The sequence below is a fragment of the Dendrobates tinctorius genome, unplaced genomic scaffold, assembly GCF_039654945.1.
Source record: "Dendrobates tinctorius isolate UK_male_01 unplaced genomic scaffold, ASM3965494v1 ptg000119l, whole genome shotgun sequence".
Classification (NCBI taxonomy): domain Eukaryota; kingdom Metazoa; phylum Chordata; class Amphibia; order Anura; family Dendrobatidae; genus Dendrobates; species Dendrobates tinctorius.
In genome coordinates this window covers 1,767,117-1,780,064 of record NW_027361787.1, presented here as the reverse complement: position 1 = coordinate 1,780,064, position 12,948 = coordinate 1,767,117, and the positions used below count along the sequence as shown (strand labels likewise).

At 52.0% G+C, this 12,948-nt stretch overlaps 2 non-coding genes across 2 annotated transcripts; both read right to left on the bottom strand.

Annotated features, from left to right (window-relative positions):
- Positions 1-206: 206 nt before the first annotated feature.
- On the bottom strand, positions 207-289 carry TRNAL-CAG (transfer RNA leucine (anticodon CAG)). The gene has a single exon. It is a non-coding gene; the product is annotated as a tRNA-Leu (tRNA).
- A 5,982-nt stretch (positions 290-6,271) lies between these two features.
- On the bottom strand, positions 6,272-6,354 carry TRNAL-CAG (transfer RNA leucine (anticodon CAG)). Its single transcript has one exon. It is a non-coding gene; the product is annotated as a tRNA-Leu (tRNA).
- Between the last annotated feature and the right edge of the window lie 6,594 nt (positions 6,355-12,948).

The following is a 12,948-nucleotide window of genomic DNA, read 5'->3' as shown; positions in this document are numbered from 1 at the left end:
AGTGGGATTCGAACCCACGCCTCCACGTGGTGACTGCAGACGCTGAACACGCTCCCTGGTGCACAACAGCTTGCACCTCCAGGGACCAGTACTGCTGCTGTCAAGGAGTGGGATTTGAACCCACGCCTCCACATGTGGTGACTGCAGACGCTTAACACGCTCCCTGGTGCACAACAGCTTGCACCTCCAGGGACCAGTACTGCTGCTGTCAGGAGTGGGATTCGAACCCACGCCTCCACGGGAGACTGCAACCTGAACACAGTGCCTTAGACCACTAGGCCATCCTGACTGCTGACATTGACATGCTCCCTGGTGACACAAGAGTTTGCACCACCAGGGACTTCAGTACAGATCTGCTGTCCAAATCAGACATTGGGGCCCCTGGTGGGACTTCTGGCAAAGCCAGAGGGGACATTGGGATGTCATTTGAAAGCTAATTACCAGACTGAGGTGAGGGAGCAGTTCTTGGGGCTGTGTGGTGCTCTGTTGGGCATTTGTGCACCCTCAAGCCTGCACCACAAGGACCACTTTTATCCATGGACAGCCAGGCTCTGACCCCCTGAATTCAAATTCCATTTGGAGCAGGGGGACAAGTGATGTTGCTGTATGTAGGTGGCCTCCTGGATGATGTTCCTGCCAAGCTTGATTTGCCTGACCCCTTCTGCAGAGTAGTTAAGGGGATTGAGAACCCCCAAGACTGCCCCAGACTGAAAATGTCTTTTCAAATCTGCTGTCCAAATCAGACATTGGGGCCTCTGGTAAAGCCAGAGGGGACATTGGGATGTCATTTGAAAGCTAATTACCAGCTTCTTTTTCATTACTTTAGTTCTGCAGACAGATGGTAAACGCCATTGTCTGTAAAGACCCCGTTACACACTGCGATATCGCTATCAATATTTTTGAACCCCTCTCCATAATCTTTGAAAATTCTTGGAGAACAGGAGAAGTGCCAGAAGACTGGAGAAGAGCAAATGTTGTTCCTATCTTCAAAAAGGGGAAGAAGGTGGACCCAGGCAACTATAGGCCGGTGAGTCTGACTTCTATACCAGGAAAGATCTTTGAACAAATTATTAAACATGTATGTCAATACCTGGATAAGAATGAAGTGATTAAACAGAGTCAGCATGGGTTTCTAACTAATAAGTCATGTCAGACTAACTTAATTTCCTTCTATGACGGTATCACTGATTGGGTGGATCAAGGAAATGCTGTAGATATAGTATATCTTGACTTCAGCAAAGCATTTGACAAAGTCTCTCATACAATCCTTATTGAAAAAATGACTAAGTATGGAATGGACAAGGCAACTGTTAGGTGGATTCATAACTGGCTTAGTGATCGGACCCAAAGAGTGGTCGTAAATGGCTGCACATCCAGTTGGAAGAATGTCTCAAGTGGGGTACCACAGGGCTCTGTCCTGGGCCCTGTATTGTTCAACATCTTTATCAACGATTTAGATGAAGGAATTGAGGGTAAACTGATTAAATTTGCTGATGACACAAAGCTAGGAGGGATAGCTAATACTAGAGAAGAGAGAGAGAGGATTCAAAAAGATTTAAATAAACTGGAGAAGTGGGCAGCAACTAACAGAATGGTTTTTAACAGGGAGAAATGCAAAGTACTACATCTGGGCAATAAAAATGAAAAAAGCATATATAGAATGGGAGGAATAGGGCTAAGTGACAGCACATGTGAAAAAGACTTGGGTATACTAATAGATCACAGACTGAATATGAGTCAACAGTGTGATGCAGCAGCAAAAAAGGCAAATGCAATTCTAGGATGTATTAACAGAAGCATACAGTCTAGATCACGTGAAGTCATTATTTCCCTCTACTCCTCTTTGGTCAGACCTCATCTGGAATATTGTGTCCAGTTTTGGGCACCACATTTTAAAAAAGACATCAACAAACTGGAGCAAGTTCAGAAAAGAGCGACCAGAATGGTGACCGGTCTGCAAACCCTGTCTTATGAGGAAAGGTTGCAGGATTTGGGAATGTTTAGTTTGCAAAAGAGAAGACTGAGAGGAGACTTAATAGCTGTCTACAAATATCTAAAGGGCTGTCACATTGTAGAAGGATCAACTTTATTCTCATTTGCACAAGGAAAGACTAGAAGCAATGGGATGAAACTGAATGGGAAGAGACACATTAGATATTAGAAAAAACTTTTTGACAGTTAGAGTGATCAATGAGTGGAACAGGCTGCCACGAGAAGTGGTGAGTTCTCCTTCAATGGAAGTCTTCAAACAGAGGCTGGACAGACATCTGACTGGGATGATTTAGCGAATCCTGCTTTGAGCAGGGGGTTGGACCAGATGGCCCAGGAGGTCCCTTCCAACTCTACGATTCTATGATTCTATATTGCTGTAAAGTCACCGATTTTGTGACGTTGCAGCGATATTGCTAGCGATATCCCTGCATGTGATACTTACCTCCGACCGGCTCCCCCGCTGGTTATCACTGATCGCGCGAGAAGCTCCTGGTCCATTCCTCGTCGGCCACTTCCTGCTGGGCTTCCTGTGGCGCCCAGGGCGGGAGGACGCAGGATCGCCGCGTCTGACAGGTAAGTAGCGATCCCCGTCCCCAGCAATGTCGCTGGTGAGATCTGCCTGTGTAGCAGCTCACTAGCGACCACCTAGCGATGCACCAGCGATCCTGACCGCGTCATATCGCTAGTCGGGATCGCTGGTGCATCGCTAGGTGTAACGGTACCCTAAGTGTTACAATGAGTCACTTCTAACTGGCTAGATAGAAAAGTTGCAGACTCTGTAAACTCAGGATAAATTACCGTATTTTTCGGACTATAAGATGCAACGGACCATAAGAACACCCCAATTTTCAGTAGGAAAATAGGGGGAAAAAAAATAATGTGTCAAATGGGGGTCCGTCTTACAGTCCGAATTCAGCTTACCTGGGAAGGGATCTGGCACAGGTGAAGTAGTCACAGGGGTCATTCAGTGGTCCAGGCTCGTGCGGTGGCGGCTCTGTGCTAGGGCAGGTTGGTTGTGCTGGGGCAGCTGCGCTGGGGGAGAGGCAGCTGCGCTGAGGCAGGGGCAGCAGCAGCGCTGGGGCAGGGGCAGCAGCAGCGCTGGGGCAGGGGCAGCAGCAGCGCTGAGGCAGGGGCAGCAGCAGCGCTGAGGCAGGGGCAGCAGCAGCGCTGAGGCAGGGGCAGCAGCAGCGCTGAGGCAGGGGCAGCAGCAGCGCTGAGGCAGGGGCAGCAGCAGCGCTGAGGCAGGGGCAGCAGCAGCGCTGAGGCAGGGGCAGCAGCAGCGCTGAGGCAGGGGCAGCAGCAGCGCTGAGGCAGGGGCAGCAGCAGCGCTGAGGCAGGGGCAGCAGCAGCGCTGGGGCAGGGGCAGCAGCAGCGCTGGGGCAGGGGCAGCAGCAGCGCTGGGGCAGGGGCAGCAGCAGCGCTGGGGCAGGGGCAGCAGCAGCGCTGGGGCAGGGGCAGCAGCAGCGCTGGGGCAGGGGCAGCAGCAGCGCTGGGGCAGGGGCAGCAGCAGCGCTGGGGCAGGGGCAGCTGTGCTGGGGCAGGGGCAGCTGTGGTGGTGGCAGCGGGCGGCGCTCTGCGGTGCGGTGGTGGCAGCGGGCTGTGCTCCGGTACAGGGACGGCGGCTCCGCCGCGATTTCTTCGCAGCCCGGAGGCCCCCGCACTTCCCTTGCTGGCCGCCGCCATGTTGCAGTGGCCTCCGGGAGCATGGACGCCGGAAAGAATCTGCCGCAGACCTCAAAATTTGAAATCTCATTTTCAAAAGTGAGAGCCGGCTAATGGTGCCAAAAATGAGAGCAATAGCTTTAACAACCGGTTCCACCGAACCGGGGAGAACCCGCTGAATCCCACCCCTGGCTGCGCCCCGAGGGCTCATAGTGCTGCGCTGTGTGGAGTGGGATTCGAACCCACGCCTCCACGTGGTGACTGCAGACGCTGAACACGCTCCCTGGTGCACAACAGCTTGCACCTCCAGGGACCAGTACTGCTGCTGTCAGGAGTGGGATTCGAACCCACGCCTCTACGGGAGACTGCCCCGAGGGCTCATAGTGCTGCGCTGTGTGGTGCGGGGTGGGCAGGGTCAGCGCTGCGCCCCCAGGGCTCATAGTGCTCCGCTGTGTGGTGCGGGGTGGGTGGGGTCAGCGCTGCGCCCCCAGGGCTTATAGCGCTGCGCTGTGCGGCGTGGGCGGGGTCAGCGCTGCACCCCCAGGGCTCATAGTGCTCCGCTGTGTGGTGCGGGGTCATCTCCCATCTCCTCCCTGGCTCTGTGCTGCTGTGTAAGATCGCTTAGTGGTGGGGGAGGGGCGGCAGTGACTGGCCGGTGGGCAGGGTCACTGTGCTATGGGAACCAAGATCCGGCCTGCATAGAAGGTGGAAGAGGGAGGAGTCGTGTGACACGCCGAACTGCCTGTGACTCATCCCCTGGCTCGGGGTGCGGAGTCAGCGCCGTGCAGCACACAAACAGTCTCTCCCTGGCTTGCAGTACAGTGAGGCTGGGGGATGGGCGGCCGGGCTCTGTGTCACGTGGCTCCGAGCCCACCCCCTGCTTTCTCGGTCTAACTGCAGCAACAATGACGTCACCTGAGCGCCAGATTTGAACCTTGGAGCTGCCGGCCGGTAACTGTATGCCTGTATGGGGTCAGCTGTGGGGGGAGGCAGGGGGTCCCTGCAGAGTGTATGGGGTCAGCTGTGGGGGGCACTACGGGGGAGACAGGGGGTCCCTGCAGAGTGTATGGGGTCAGCTGTGGGGGGCACTGCGTGGGAGACAGGGGGTCCCTGCAGAGTGTTTGGGGTCAGCTGTGGGGGGCACTGCGTGGGAGACAGGTGGTCCCTGCAGGGGGAGGTGAGGACAGTGTATGGGCACAGCTGTGGGGGGCATGGCGGGGTACAGGCGTTCCCTGTGGGGTAGGGGAGGGTTAGGGGGGCTGTGTTGTCACTCTGCTGTGAACACTAATTATGAATGCAATATTTCCCTTATTAATTATTGTTTTTTTATTTCTCTGTCTCTCAGTAGGTAACACTTGGGGCAGTCGCCCGCTCTCTGTGTCTCTGCTGGCAATATACGCTCGTAGAAAAAGGGGTTAATGTACCAGTACAATTCATAGGACTTAATTTTTATTCTATGTCAAAATTCAATAATTTCCTTTTCCCTTTTTTTTCCAATAGGTAACAAGGCATCGTGGACACTAAACTGGCTCAAGAACTGGCGGGACAAGGACACCAAGTTTGCCTAATGGACGACATCGCTATGGAGGAACACAGCTCTCCGGCCACCATCATCATGTGGAGCAGCTAAGCCTCTTCATCCTCGGTTTGGGTAAGTGACAATCCATGTATGTATGGTCTAAGGAGCGGTCATGGCACATGTACATACATGTATGTGTAAACATGTATATACAGTCAGCTGTCATGGCACTCGGGAAGTCACACCAGGGGGCTGTGTGGCCCTGTAGGCCTCTACACCACCACACAGCCTCCCGCAACCCGCTCTACAGCACCACACAGCCTCCCGCAGCCCCGTCTACACCACCACACTTCCTCCTCCAGCCTCTGTCTCCCCCCTCCAGTCCCTGACGCCCCCCCCTCCAGCCTCCTTCCTAATTTAGAGCTTTTGGTTTTTTTTATCAGCATAAATTGTCATTTAAGAAACGATTGTCCATTCAAGAAGAGATTTGTGTTGGCAGATTATCCTAGGAAAGCGTGTTAGATGATAATAATCGTGCTGCCCATCTCACCCGACGAGCAAGCAGCAGCACCCTTGTTCGTTGGGTGAATTGACCTTTTAAGGGAGCCCGACGTACTCACTAAATTGTCCCTATCCCTAAGTTTTTTTGGATGCAGATTGCTCTCACACGAGTGTTTTTTTGATTTGGAAAAGAAAGAAATGAGGATGGAGAATCAAAACTTTAAGGCTAAAAAATATACTCACACATATATACACCAACTGTATAGACACACATATAAATATTTATGGTGTATACATTAGGCTATAAGACTTGGAGACTGTTATTACACATGCTGCCACTAGGTTTATTTTCTTTTCTTTAAAAAAATTAAAAAAAACTGTCGCTGTCAGGAGTGGGATTCGAACCCACGCCTCCACGTGGTGACTGCAGACGCTGAACACGCTCCCTGGTGCACAACAGCTTGCACCTCCAGGGACCAGTACTGCTGCTGTCAAGGAGTGGGATTTGAACCCACGCCTCCACATGTGGTGACTGCAGACGCTTAACACGCTCCCTGGTGCGCAACAGCTTGCACCTCCAGGGACCAGTACTGCTGCTGTCAGGAGTGGGATTCGAACCCACGCCTCCACGGGAGACTGCAACCTGAACACAGTGCCTTAGACCACTAGGCCATCCTGACTGCTGACATTGACATGCTCCCTGGTGACACAAGAGTTTGCACCACCAGGGACTTCAGTACAAATCTGCTGTGCAAATCAGACATTGGGGCCCCTGGTGGGACTTCTGGCAAAGCCAGAGGGGACATTGGGATGTCATTTGAAAGCTAATTACCAGACTGAGGTGAGGGAGCAGTTCTTGGGGCTGTGTGGTGCTCTGTTGGGCATTTGTGCACCCTCAAGCCTGCACCACAAGGACCACTTTTATCCATGGACAGCCAGGCTCTGACCCCCTGAATTCAAATTCCATTTGAATTCAAATACAACACAAAAAACACAAAAAGTTGTGCATACAACTTATACCACAATGAACAGATTACTAATAAAACAATCCACCAGGAGTTAACAGTGGACATGTGGAGCTTTCATGTAGCCTCACTGTGCCCAGTAACATTGGCTGGTCACCCTACATGAGAAAAAATTGTAATATTCCAATATTCAAAACTCTGTCCATGTCTAATTTCTTTGTAACAAGTCATCAGATGATCGTAGATAAAGGCATTTTATTCAACTTTTCACAAAGTTAACAGAGAGGCTGTAAAAACATCAAGAGACATTGTTTGGCTTAAAAAAAAAAAAAAAAATTTAAACTGATGAATCAGCTGGTAAGTGTTTTTGGATGTACAGTGGTCAGATGGATTTGAGAAGGACGTTCTCTCGGCAGACGGGTGCCTGTTATACCCTATAGAATATATTCAGTGTACACGTCCTGGTGTGAAAAGAACCTAATATATATATATATTTTTTTTTTACTCCAAAAACAGAAAAAAAAACAGAGTGAAGGCAATCAGTTTCCACCAGACACAAACAAACCTAAGTTTGCTTCGGCCAGAAATCACTCGAAATAAAAGGGTTTCCAGGACCTTCAGGCCCCTGAAGCTTAAAACTAGCGGAGAGACTGGGGGGGGGTGAAAACTAAATTATATATATACACACCACCTGCCCAGACTGGACTGATGACGACCCGACCAGAACCCGTGTGAGGCCTAGTCGGCCCCGGTAACTGAAAAGGCGACTACTGTTATGCTTTTAATTTTTTCCCAGTCATATAAAAGAATTTTAAAAAAAATGGCCGGAGAGTTGCTATATGGCGCAAGTTCCCACCCAAAAAAAGTTTCTAACACATTCAGTTACAAATGTGTAATTTTCCTACATCTGAGGGGGAAAAGGCCACCATGGAGGTGTGTGTAAGAAGGTATGGCCGCTCCCAGGGTCCTCCATCACATACAGAGGCCTAGAGACATCACCGGCCTCACACGGCCCCGAACTACGCGCACAGACTGAAGAAGAAGGGGCTCCGCCATTACCTGAGGAGATTGTGCGCCTCCATGCTGCGGTTCTGGAGCACACCACGGCCACACGGAGCGGGGTGGACGGCATTATGGTATCAGGCCGCCGAGATCTCCCCCTCACGAAAACCTCCTGACTCGGCGGAGACACGGTGAGGAGGACCGCAGCCGCTGCTACAGATGGCGGCACTTCCGCCTGTGCTCCGCCACCACAGGAACTAAAATGGCGGCCGGGCGGGGAAGTGACGTGTGGTGAGGAGACGTGGGAGGCCGGACTGAGTCATGGAGGAGGCGACGGTGGTGTCGTAATGTTTGCTGTGGAGAGCGCGCAGCAGAGGAGCGGAGCTGTCAGCGGGGAAGAGCGCGGCACAACACAAAGCCCGGAGGAGGGAGCGGCGACACCCCGCAGAGGACAGAAGGGAGACGGTGTGTGGGGGGAGAGTGGGGGGAGCAGAGGCTGAGCATGGGGGGGAGCAGAGGCTGAGCATGGGGGGGAGCAGAGGCTGAGCATGGGGGGGGAGCAGAGGCTGAGCATGGGGGGGAGCAGAGGCTGAGCATGGGGGGGAGCAGAGGCTGAGCATGGGAGGGGGGGAGCAGAGGCTGAGCATGGGGGGGGGAGCAGAGGCTGAGCATGGGGGGGGAGCAGAGGCTGAGCATGGGGGGGGGAGCAGAGGCTGAGCATGGGGGGGGGGAGCAGAGGCTGAGCATGAGGAGGAGCAGAGGCTGAGCATGGGAGGGGGAGCAGAGGCTGAGCATGGGGGGGGGAGCAGAGGCTGAGCATGGGGGGGGGGGGGGAGCAGAGGCTGAGCATGGGGGGGGGGGAGCAGAGGCTGAGCATGGGGGGGGGGAGCAGAGGCTGAGCATGGGGGGAGCAGAGGCTGAGCATGGGGGGGAGCAGAGGCTGAGCATGGGGGGGGAGCAGAGGCTGAGCATGGGGGGGGGGGAGCAGAGGCTGAGCATGGGGGGGGGGGGGGAGCAGAGGCTGAGCATGGGGGGGGGGGGGGGAGCAGAGGCTGAGCATGGGGGGGAGCAGAGGCTGAGCATGGGGGGGAGCAGAGGCTGAGCATGGGGGGGGAGCAGAGGCTGAGCATGGGGGGGGAGCAGAGGCTGAGCATGGGGGGGGGAGCAGAGGCTGAGCATGGGGGGGGGAGCAGAGGCTGAGCATGGGGGGGGGAGCAGAGGCTGAGCATGGGGGGGAGCAGAGGCTGAGCATGGGGGGGGAGCAGAGGCTGAGCATGGGGGGGGAGCAGAGGCTGAGCATGGGGGGGGAGCAGAGGCTGAGCATGGGGGGGGGGAGCAGAGGCTGAGCATGGGGGGGGGAGCAGAGGCTGAGCATGGGGGGGGGGGGGAGCAGAGGCTGAGCATGGGGGGGGGGGGGGGGAGCAGAGGCTGAGCATGGGGGGGGGGGAGCAGAGGCTGAGCATGGGGGGGGAGCAGAGGCTGAGCATGGGGGGGGAGCAGAGGCTGAGCATGGGGGGGGGAGCAGAGGCTGAGCATGGGGGGGAGCAGCAGAGGCTGAGCATGGGGGGGGAGCAGAGGCTGAGCATGGGGGGGGGAGCAGAGGCTGAGCATGGGGGGGGAGCAGAGGATGGTGCTTGGGGGGCGGAGCTGGAGTGTGGTGGACGGGAGATAAAACACAACCTTAGTATGTAGGGCTGTGGAGTCGGAGCTCATTTTGGTGGAGTCGGAGTTGGTATAAAATGGACCGATTCCGACTCCTAAAATATATAATAAATTGGGTACAGTAGTTCAATGCAGAATGTGCTGAATATTTTTTCATAGGAATTTGGGAAAGTTATGAAATGTCCTATAAATGGCTGTTCTATTCCTGATCTAAGGCTACATTCACACACAGCGTTTTTGCTGCGTTTTTTGAGGATACGTTTTTCAGTTGCAAAAGCAGATCAGCTTTTTAAAAACTGCATCACCTGAAAGGTTTTTGAGCTCATAGATAATGTTTTCAATATCAGAGCAGATTTCTAATCTGCTTTTATTTATATATCTGTCTATCCATATCATATCTGTACCAAAAAGAATGAAAGCCGGATAGCACACAGACTAACACTCCTTTTTTTTAGCACCAGTCAGGTCCACCTCATAGCTGCCCAAAAGGACGCCCAGGACAGGCATTGCTCGTCTTCAGTAACATCAACTGATAGTTGGAATAAATATACTGCATTCACCACCACATCTTCTTAAGGTGCAGGCTTTATTTTCAAGTGTAGGGGTGTGCAGTATGAGGTTCTGCCCCCCCCAGGTTTGATCCTGGCTACGCCCATGATGTGGATGTAGCCTGAGGATCTAGGCTTTGTCTTAGCCGAGATAAGTCATAGTGTGTGTGTGTGTATATATATATATATATATATATATATATATATATATATATATACACACACACTACAGACCAAAGGTTTGGAAACACCTCAATCAAAGCATATTCTTTATTTTCATGACTATGGTTTAATAAGTGGGATTTCTTGCCTTATAAATGGGGTTGGGACCATCAGTTGTGCAGAAGTCTGGTGGATACACAGCTGATAGTCCTACTGAATAGACTATTAGAATTTGTATTATGGCAAGAAAAAAGCAGCTGAGTAAAGAAAAACGATTGGCCATTATTACTTTAAGAAATGAAGGTCAGTCAGTCCGAAAAATTGGGAAAACTTTGAAAGTGTCCCCACGTGCAGTGGCAAAAACCATCAAGCGCTACAAAGAAACTGGCTCACATGAGGACCGCTCCAGGAAAGGAAGACCAAGAGTCACCTCTGCTGCGGAGGATAAGTTCATCCGAGTCACCAGCCTCAGAAATCGCAGGTTAACAGCAGCTCAGATCAGAGACCAGGTCAATGCCACACAGAGTTCTAGCAGCAGACACATCTCTACAACAACTGCTAAGAGGAGACTTTGTGCAGCAGGCCTTCATGGTAAAATAGCTGCTAGGAAACCACTGCTAAGGACAGGCAACAAGCAGAAGAGACTTGTTTGGGCTAAAGAACTCAAGGAATGGACATTAGACCAGTGGAAATCTGTGCTTTGGTCTGATGAGTCCAAATTTGAGATCTTTGGTTCCAACCACCTTGTCTTTGTGCGACGCAGAAAAGGTGAACGGATGGACTCTACATACCTGGTTCCCACCGTGAAGCATGGAGGAGGAGGTGTGATGGTGTGGGGGTGCTTTACTGGTGACACTGTTGGGGATTTATTCAAAATTGAAGGCATACTGAACCAGCATGGCCACCACAGCATCTTGCAGCGGCATGCTATTCCATCCGGTTTGTGTTTAGCTGGACCATCATTTATTTTTCAACAGGACAATGACCTCAAACACACCTCCAGGCTGTGTAAGGGCTATTTGACCAAGAAGGAGAGTGATCGGGTGCTACGCCAGATGACCTGGCCTCCACAGTCACCAGACCTGAACCCAATCGAGATGGTTTGGGGTGAGCTGGACCGCAGAGTGAAGGCCAAAGGGCCAACAAGTGCTAAGCATCTCTGGGAACTCCTTCAAGACTGTTGGAAGTCCATTTCCAGTGACTACCTCTTGAAGCTCATCAATAGAATGCCAAGAGTGTGCAAAGCAGTAATCAAAGCAAAAGGTGGCTACTTTGAAGAACCTAGAATATAAGACACATTTTCAGTTGTTTCACACTTTTTTGTTAATTATATAATTCCACATGTGTTAATTCATAGCTTTGATGCCTTCAGAGTGAATCTACAATTTTCATAGTCATGAAAATAAAGCAAACTCTTTGAATGAGAAGGTGTGTCCAAACTTTGGTCTGTACAGCCATGGCTAAAAATTTTGAGAATGACACAAATAATAATTTTTACAAAGTCTACTGCTTCATTTTTTCTAATGGCAATTTGCATATACTCCAGAATGTTATAAAGAGTGATCAGCTTAACAGCAATTACTTGCAAAGTCAATATTTGCCTAGAAAATTAACTTTATCCCCCAAAATACATTTCAACATCATTGCAGCCCTGCCTTAAAAGGACCAGCTAACATCGTTTCAGTGATTGCTCCATTAACACAGGTGTGGGTGTTGATGAGGACAGGGCTGGAGATCAATCTGTCATGATTAAGTAAGAATGACACCACTGGACACTTTAAAAGGAGGCTGGTGCTTGGCATCATTGTTTCTCTTCTGTTAACCATGGTTATCTCTAAAGAAACACGTGCAGTCATCATTGCACTGCACAAAAATGGTCTAACAGGGAAGAGTATCGCAGCTAGAAAGAATGCACCTCAGTCAACAATCTATCGCATCATCAAGAACTTCAAGGAGAGAGGTTCCCTTGTTGCCAAAAAGGCTCCAGGGCGCCCAAGAAAGACCAGCAAGCGCCAGGACCGTCTCTTAAAAGTGCTTCAGCTGTGGGATCGGACTACCAGCAGTGCAGAGCTTGCTCAGGAATGGCAGCAGGCAGGTGTGAGTGCTTCTGCACACGCTGTGAGGCGGAGACTCTTGGAGCAAGGCCTGGTCTCAAGGAGGACAGCAAAGAAGCCACTTCTCTCCAGAAAAAACATCATGGACAGACTGATATTCTGCAAGAGGTACAGGGAGTGGACTGCTGAGGACTGGGGTAAAGTCATTTTCTCTGATGAATCCCCTTTTCGATTGTTTGGGACATCTGGAAAACAGCTTATTCGGAGAAGACCAGGTGAGCGCTACCACCAGTCTTGTCTCATGCCAACTGTCAAGCATCCTGAAACCAGGGCCGCCATCAGGGCATGACAGGCCTTACATGTGTATGGGGCCCGGTGATTAGGGGGGCCCGACCATGCTGGCAGCCCGATCCGCGCTGGGGCCCCCCTACATTTTATACAGGCTTCTGCAGCTATATTTTAAATTCAGACTCAGCGCCTGCCGGGCCCCTCGGGCAGGCCCCCACCCCCCCCCCCCGCACCATGGTCCAGCCAGCGCCGAAATCCCCCCCTGCACAATGGTCCAGCCACAGCTCCGCCCTCACCTGACATCACACACTGCTCTGCTCCTCCACTTCCTCATTCAGTCAGTGTGCCACGTGGGACTGGGAGAGGGAGGGAGCCTCGCCGCTGGAGCACAGCCAGATAACAAGGTAAGAAGAATTTTTTTATTTTTTTATTTTTTTGAGAGCGGCTATCCAGGGAGCCTGGGGCAGAATGCTGGACATGGGGCATAATGCTGGACACTGGGGGCAGAATGGACATGGGGCAGAATGCTGGACGCTGGGGACAGAATGCTGGACGCTGGTGGCAGAATGCTGGATATGAGGGCAGACTGTGAG